Genomic DNA, 6,254 nt, shown 5'->3' on the forward strand with positions numbered 1-6,254 from the left:
TTTATACTAATTATTGCTGTTGTTGTGCATCACAGAGTCGGAGCCGAGCCATGGGTGGGTTTCAGAGGCAGCAATTCCACAGGTGGAGCTTGTCCATTCATCTCCTTGATTGTATTGCATACTTGATTGTAAGGAGTAAAGAATGTAAGGGGCTGTATCCGTGGGATGTGGCTGTGTGCCTTGCACACTGAGGTGTCTTCGGAAGGAAGATTGCAGGTAGATCTCAGGCGGCCTCTGAGAAGGAAGATTACAAGCAGTTCCCATACATCTTTAGACACTGGCTTTTGTGAGAGTAGAAACAAATGTTTCTGCTCTTGATAAGGTTGTTGCAAATGTAAGAAAGCACAGTTTATGGATACAAAGAAGTTTTGCTTGAATGTATGTTTTTTAACTGTGTACTGGGGCCCTGTAAGGTAATTCTTAACCTTTATATTTCTGTGTGAACTATTCCTTTGTTTCTGAATGCTAATAAAAGCAGAGGTTTGGGGGTTCCTTGGCGCTAGTGGCCCAAGTCAACTCTAGCCTTTCTGGATTCACATTTTGCTTTGCTAGTCTTTCTTCCGCTCCACCCATGAGAAACAATACTTAATTGATGTTGTTGTTGTTGTTAAGTGCCTTTGAGTTGTAGGTGACTAATAGTGACCCTATGAAAGAAAGACCTGGACACTTGTATAACTTTCATCGTTTTTCTAACTTCATAAAGTTTCAGGAGGCAAGCTACTTCAGAAGTGGATGCCATTCCTGCTTCCAAGTCTGTTTTCAGCTGGGTGCTCCACCAAACACTGTCCACCATGGTAACCATTATCACATTTGACACATCAGTGTCACACTGTTTAGCATTGCAGCAACCACTAGTTACCTCTGTACAGCAAATGGACAGACCAGTGCTATACAACTTAGAAGAATGTTTGTCAGAAAACAATTAAAACCAGGCCTGAGGGCTGCAGGTTAAAATCACCCACCTTTGGCTTGGTAGCATAACTTTCTATCCACTAGGCCAACAGGGTTCTCTCTATGACTCACAGCAATTCGATGAACAACAGATCTAACCCTTGTCCTATCCTATGCCAGCCCCACAATGCGAGACACGCTTGAGCCCATTGCTATGGTCACCATATCAATCCATCATGTTGAGGATCTTCTTTTCTTCTCTGACCTTCCCCTTCCCTCAGCATGATGTCATCCTACATAATCCTGCCAGTACTAAGCATACTCAAATGGTCCCTTCCTTTTCTGCCTCTCAGCAGGGTTCTCCAATATTCTCTATAGCTTCTTTGGCTACTCAGTACTCACAAAGGATCCTTGGGGGCAGAAAAAAAGCTAAGAAAAGGCTCGCTTTGAGTGGTATGAAAGACAGGCCAGACATCAACTTCCAAAAAGATTCTTGCCTTGAAAACAGGATGGAGCAGGGTTCTCTTTACACACAGGGTCACCATGAGTCAAGCGTGACTCTGTAGTAACTACCAACAATACTTGCAACTTCATTGTGCATCTTCTGATGTGCCAGCTACAGGGAATATACAACGGGACAAGACAGGCTTTCTGAACTCAAAGGGCTCATGCTTTGGTTGGAGAATCTGATAGAAACATAAAGAGAAATGTGGTAAGTGAAAGAATGGCACATGAACAGTGACAGAGAGTAATAAGACTGTAAGATTTATGTTTTTGAAAGTTTACTCTGACTCCCCGCTGTTTGTGGCAACTGATTCTTGGGAGAAATAAGGCTAGAAGTTGAGTCACGATTATTATGAAGAGGATGCTATAGTGAAGATTAGTAACAGCAAGGGACTAAACTGGAGAAAACATAGTGACTAAAAACCAAACAGAATCAGTATTTAGGAAATAAAAGAAGACTTGACTTTGTGAATAATAGTATGTCTGATCCAAAGACAAGGAATTGAAGATATCTCACAAATTCTAGTCTGACCTCTGTTTTAGTTTTCTAGTGCTTCTATAACAGAAATCCAAAGGCTTTAATAAACAGAAATTTATTCTCTAGCAGTTTAGGAGGACAGACGTTATTCTTAACAGTAGTTTTCTTATCTTTTCATCTAGTTTAATAAATATTTTATTATGTGAAAATTTACACAACAAATTATATTCTCATTCAAGGTTGTGTGCCATAGAGTCAGAACTGACAAATAGCTGACCCCTCAGAGGGTTGTCAGAGGCAATTAATCTCACGGGAGAAGATGAGCAACTTCATTTCCATGTTACAAGAGTGTCTTAGGGCAGCAGTTTCACAGGTTCCTTTTATTTCCATCAGTCCAGTAAGTATGGGGTTTTTTTTATGAATTTGGATTTTAGTCTACATTTTTATCCCATGTTAACAGAGAATTTCTTTTGTTCCCCTGATCCAAAGAGGTACTTGGGCATCATTTAGTTCTTCTGGCTTCAGGTTAGAGCATTAGTCTTGTGGACTAATTTTCTTCTTTGAATCTTTTATTTCCTTCACTCTTTTTTAGCTGCAGATGGACCAGTAGTATCTTAGATGGTAACCCATAGCTTTTCCTCCCTCCTCACTTTTTTAAATAAAATTGCTTAAAGGAAATCAAAAGACTAATTGCATTGGGAAAATCTGCTGTCAGGGACCTCTCCAGAGTGCCAAAAATCAATGACCTCAGTTTAAAGACTAAGTGCTCCTAATGCAGGCCATGGTCTTCACAATTACTTGCTATACATCAGAGAGCTGTGCAATGACTAAGGATGACAGAAGAAGAATCGATGTCTTTGAACTGTGGTACTGGAGAAAAGTCTTGAACTTATCATGGACTGCCAAGGGGGAAAAATAGGCCTGTCTTAGAGAGGATGAAACCAAGTTTCTCCTTGGACACTACGATTTTGAAGCTCTGTCTCACATACTTTGGGCACATGGCTATGAGAGACCAGTCCTTGAAGAAGGACATCATGCTTGGAAGGATGGAGGGACCGCTCAGGAGAGAAAGACCCTGGGTAAGATGGATTGGTACAGTAACTTGGGCAATGGAGGTTGGTATCTCAGAATTAGTGAGACTGGCTCTGGACAGGGCCAACTTCAGAGCTGCTGTACATAATGTCACTATGAGTCACAGGTGACTCGACGGCACCTAACAACAACAACCCTTCACCTATCAATTTGTTAGACCCCATAATTAGCCACACACATATGCATTCACAACACACATACACACACACACCCTCATCCCTCTCCTCCCACCCCTCTCCCTTGGACCCTCATACATGTTCTACGATAATTGTCTTATACAGTATTTGTCCCTATGGAACTGAGTTAATTCACTTAGCATAATGCTCTCCAGTCCCTCCTAAGTAGTGATTTACAAAATCATTGGTACCATAACTTCTCACTCCCTTCGATTGTGGTTGGACATTTGGGCTATTTCCATGTTCTTTGCAATGGTGAATAACACTGTTAGACGCATAGCCTTTTAAGACCCCAGACATTATTTACCAGACTAAGATGTTTAGGCCTATGCTTCTGGCAGCATTGAGCACACTTAAGAGTGGTAGAGCTAACAGAGTTTTGCAATCCTTGCCTGAACAAGGCAGAGGTCAGGCCATGAAATCAGTGATATGAGAGAGACCTTTGGAACATGCATGAGAATAGAGTGAGTGAAAAACCTTTGTAATACTTGCTAGTACAGCACAGGATCTAGGCTGAAGTGAAGAAGCTAAAGAGAGAGGCCCTGCCATTGGGCACAGCTAAGAAGAGGTTTTTCATGATTAGAGAACTCTATTTTGAGTTATTCCTGATACTGGATTTTAGCCTGTTACTTTTCTAATAAATTCAATAATCATAATTATGGCTGGTGAGTTCTGTGTGGTTATTTCAACAAATTTTCACGCTTAGTAGAGAAATAATGAGTTCCATGGGAAAGATGGTTGCTGATGACATTAGTCAAAGAGCAGCACAGAAAGACAAAGCCAAGTATTATAATTAAATGTGCAAAGAGCTGGAGTCAGAAAATAAAAAGCACTGAACTCACATGGCATTTCTTAAGCTGAAGGAACTGAAGAATAAATTCAAGCCTTGAGTTGCAATATGGAAGCATGTGATGGGCAGAATATTGAATGACCCAGGAAGCTCAAAAGAAGATGGAAAAAATACACAGAGTCACAATACCAAGAAGAATTGGCTGGTACAGAAGAATTTCATTAAACAACATATGACCAAGAACCTATGATGATGAAGGAAGAAGTTCAAGCTGCTCTGAAAGAATTGGCAAAAAGCAAGTCCCTAGGAATTTATTTAATACTAATTGACATATTTCAACAAACAGATATCATTATCCCTGCATCTACTGGCACTGCCAAGGATGTGGGCAAGGTCTTCCTTCCCTGAGCTGAATGGGAAACTTATTTGCATTCATTTCCGTGTCCCAACCCCCAATGTGTCTGTCATGGAACTGACCTATCATCTGGAGAAAGTTGCCAAAAATTATGACATCCAGAAAGTAGTATCAGGTTGTCTTCAGTGAAATTAACAGATACACCCACTCTTCCACCTTTGATGCTGGGGCTGGCATTGACCTGAAGGACCACTTTGTCAAACTCATTTCCTTTTATGACATTGAATTTTGCTACAGCAATCAGGTGGTCGAACTGTTGGGTCACATTGCCTCTAAAGGATTAGAGCCCGTGGAACCACCAGACCTAGCAATTGCACTAGAAGAGAGAGAAAGAAAGAGCCACAGCCACTATGGAGTCCTTGCAACAATTCTATCCCCCACACACTCAGGGCCAACCCAGGGGACAAACAGGATGAAAGACATTAAGTGTGCAGAGCTTTGAGTAGAGGGAAGAATTTTCTTGGCTTTCTGTGACACAAGACTGACCTGTAAACCCCTGTATACAGGAAGCCCAAAGCAGGCAGTCCTGATCTTCTGCCACACCAGAGACAAAGGAGGACACTAAGCTGCAAGAAAAAAGGTCAAGAGAGGTGAGGCTCTGTGCAGAGAGTGAGCACTCTCAAATGCTTGTGGGGAGACGGGATTAAGGTGTTCCTGGGGGTGTAGGTCCCTCCATCTGGGGTCCCTTGCCTCTGTGGTTGCGGGGTGATCTCAGGGGCCAAGCAAGACAAGAGACTTTAGTGTACAAAACTTTAGACTGAGGGAAGAGAGTTTTGTAGCTCTTTGTGAAAGGGAGGGAGGGCAGACGTGAGACCCCTGCATGCAAGCTGCTTGAGCTGGAAACCCTGATCTCTAATCTTGTGCCACTTCAGAGACAAAGGAAGTTCCAAGAGAAAAGCTTCATGAGAAACTACTTGATTAGAGCACCTGGTCTCACTATGAAGGAAGCCTATGGAGTTTGTATCAGTGGACTAATTCAAGGTGAGATTCCTACAGGGTTGCAGTGCAGAACAGAGAGAACCTCAAGGACTTTAGGAAAGGCAAATTTTCCCTGAAAGGACTTACAGTGTAGTTGGTTAACTTGGCAAGTAAATAATAACATTATAAAGGAAAAAACCAACAACTTTCACAGACACAGTAGAAACAAACTAAGACTTATCAAGAATAATTTCACATAATGTCAAGAAAGCAACAGGCAGCTTCAAACACTGTGAAAAAACAAATGTAGAATTCTTCCAAGAAAGTAGAGAATATCAGGGATTTCATGAACACCCCAGAGTCGAGAAGGCAGATGATATATTTTGATATGGAGACCTTTGAACAACTATGAATAAAAGCACAAATGATGTAAGAAACCATGAAAACCACAAATAAAGGGAATAACCTAGAGACAGAGACAGAGAGAGCGAGAGAGAGAGAGAGAGAGAGAGAGAGAGAGAGAGAGAGAGAGTGTGTGTGTGTGTGTGTGTGTGTGTGTGTGTGTATGTGTATGAAGAAGTATTTGAACAGCTACTGAAGAAGGTGCACATGATGGAAGAAACAATAGAAACCAACAAGAAAGCAAATGCTCCAGAGACATGAAGCCAGAAGAAATATATTGCTGAGGAGGAACTTACACAAATACAGAAGAAGATGCAAAAGATGGAAGAAAGAATTGAAATTATAGATAAAGAGATACAAGAACTCAAAAGATCATCATAAAATAGTGAGTGTACTGCCAAGAGGGTACTAGAAATAACAGAAAGGCATAAAAACGTAATCCAGAATATTATGAACGAAATGCCAAAAGTGTCCAACATGCTGGAAGAACAAAAAAAGCAGAATGGAAGAGATGGAGAAGAGAGTCAGTGAGCTGGAAGACGAGAACCTCAACCAAAACATGTGGTTGTTGTTATTGTTGTTTTTGTT

The sequence above is a fragment of the Elephantulus edwardii genome, unplaced genomic scaffold (assembly GCF_000299155.1).
Source record: "Elephantulus edwardii isolate Elephantulus edwardi_28Jun2011 unplaced genomic scaffold, EleEdw1.0 scaffold00060, whole genome shotgun sequence".
Taxonomy (NCBI): Eukaryota; Metazoa; Chordata; class Mammalia; order Macroscelidea; family Macroscelididae; genus Elephantulus; species Elephantulus edwardii.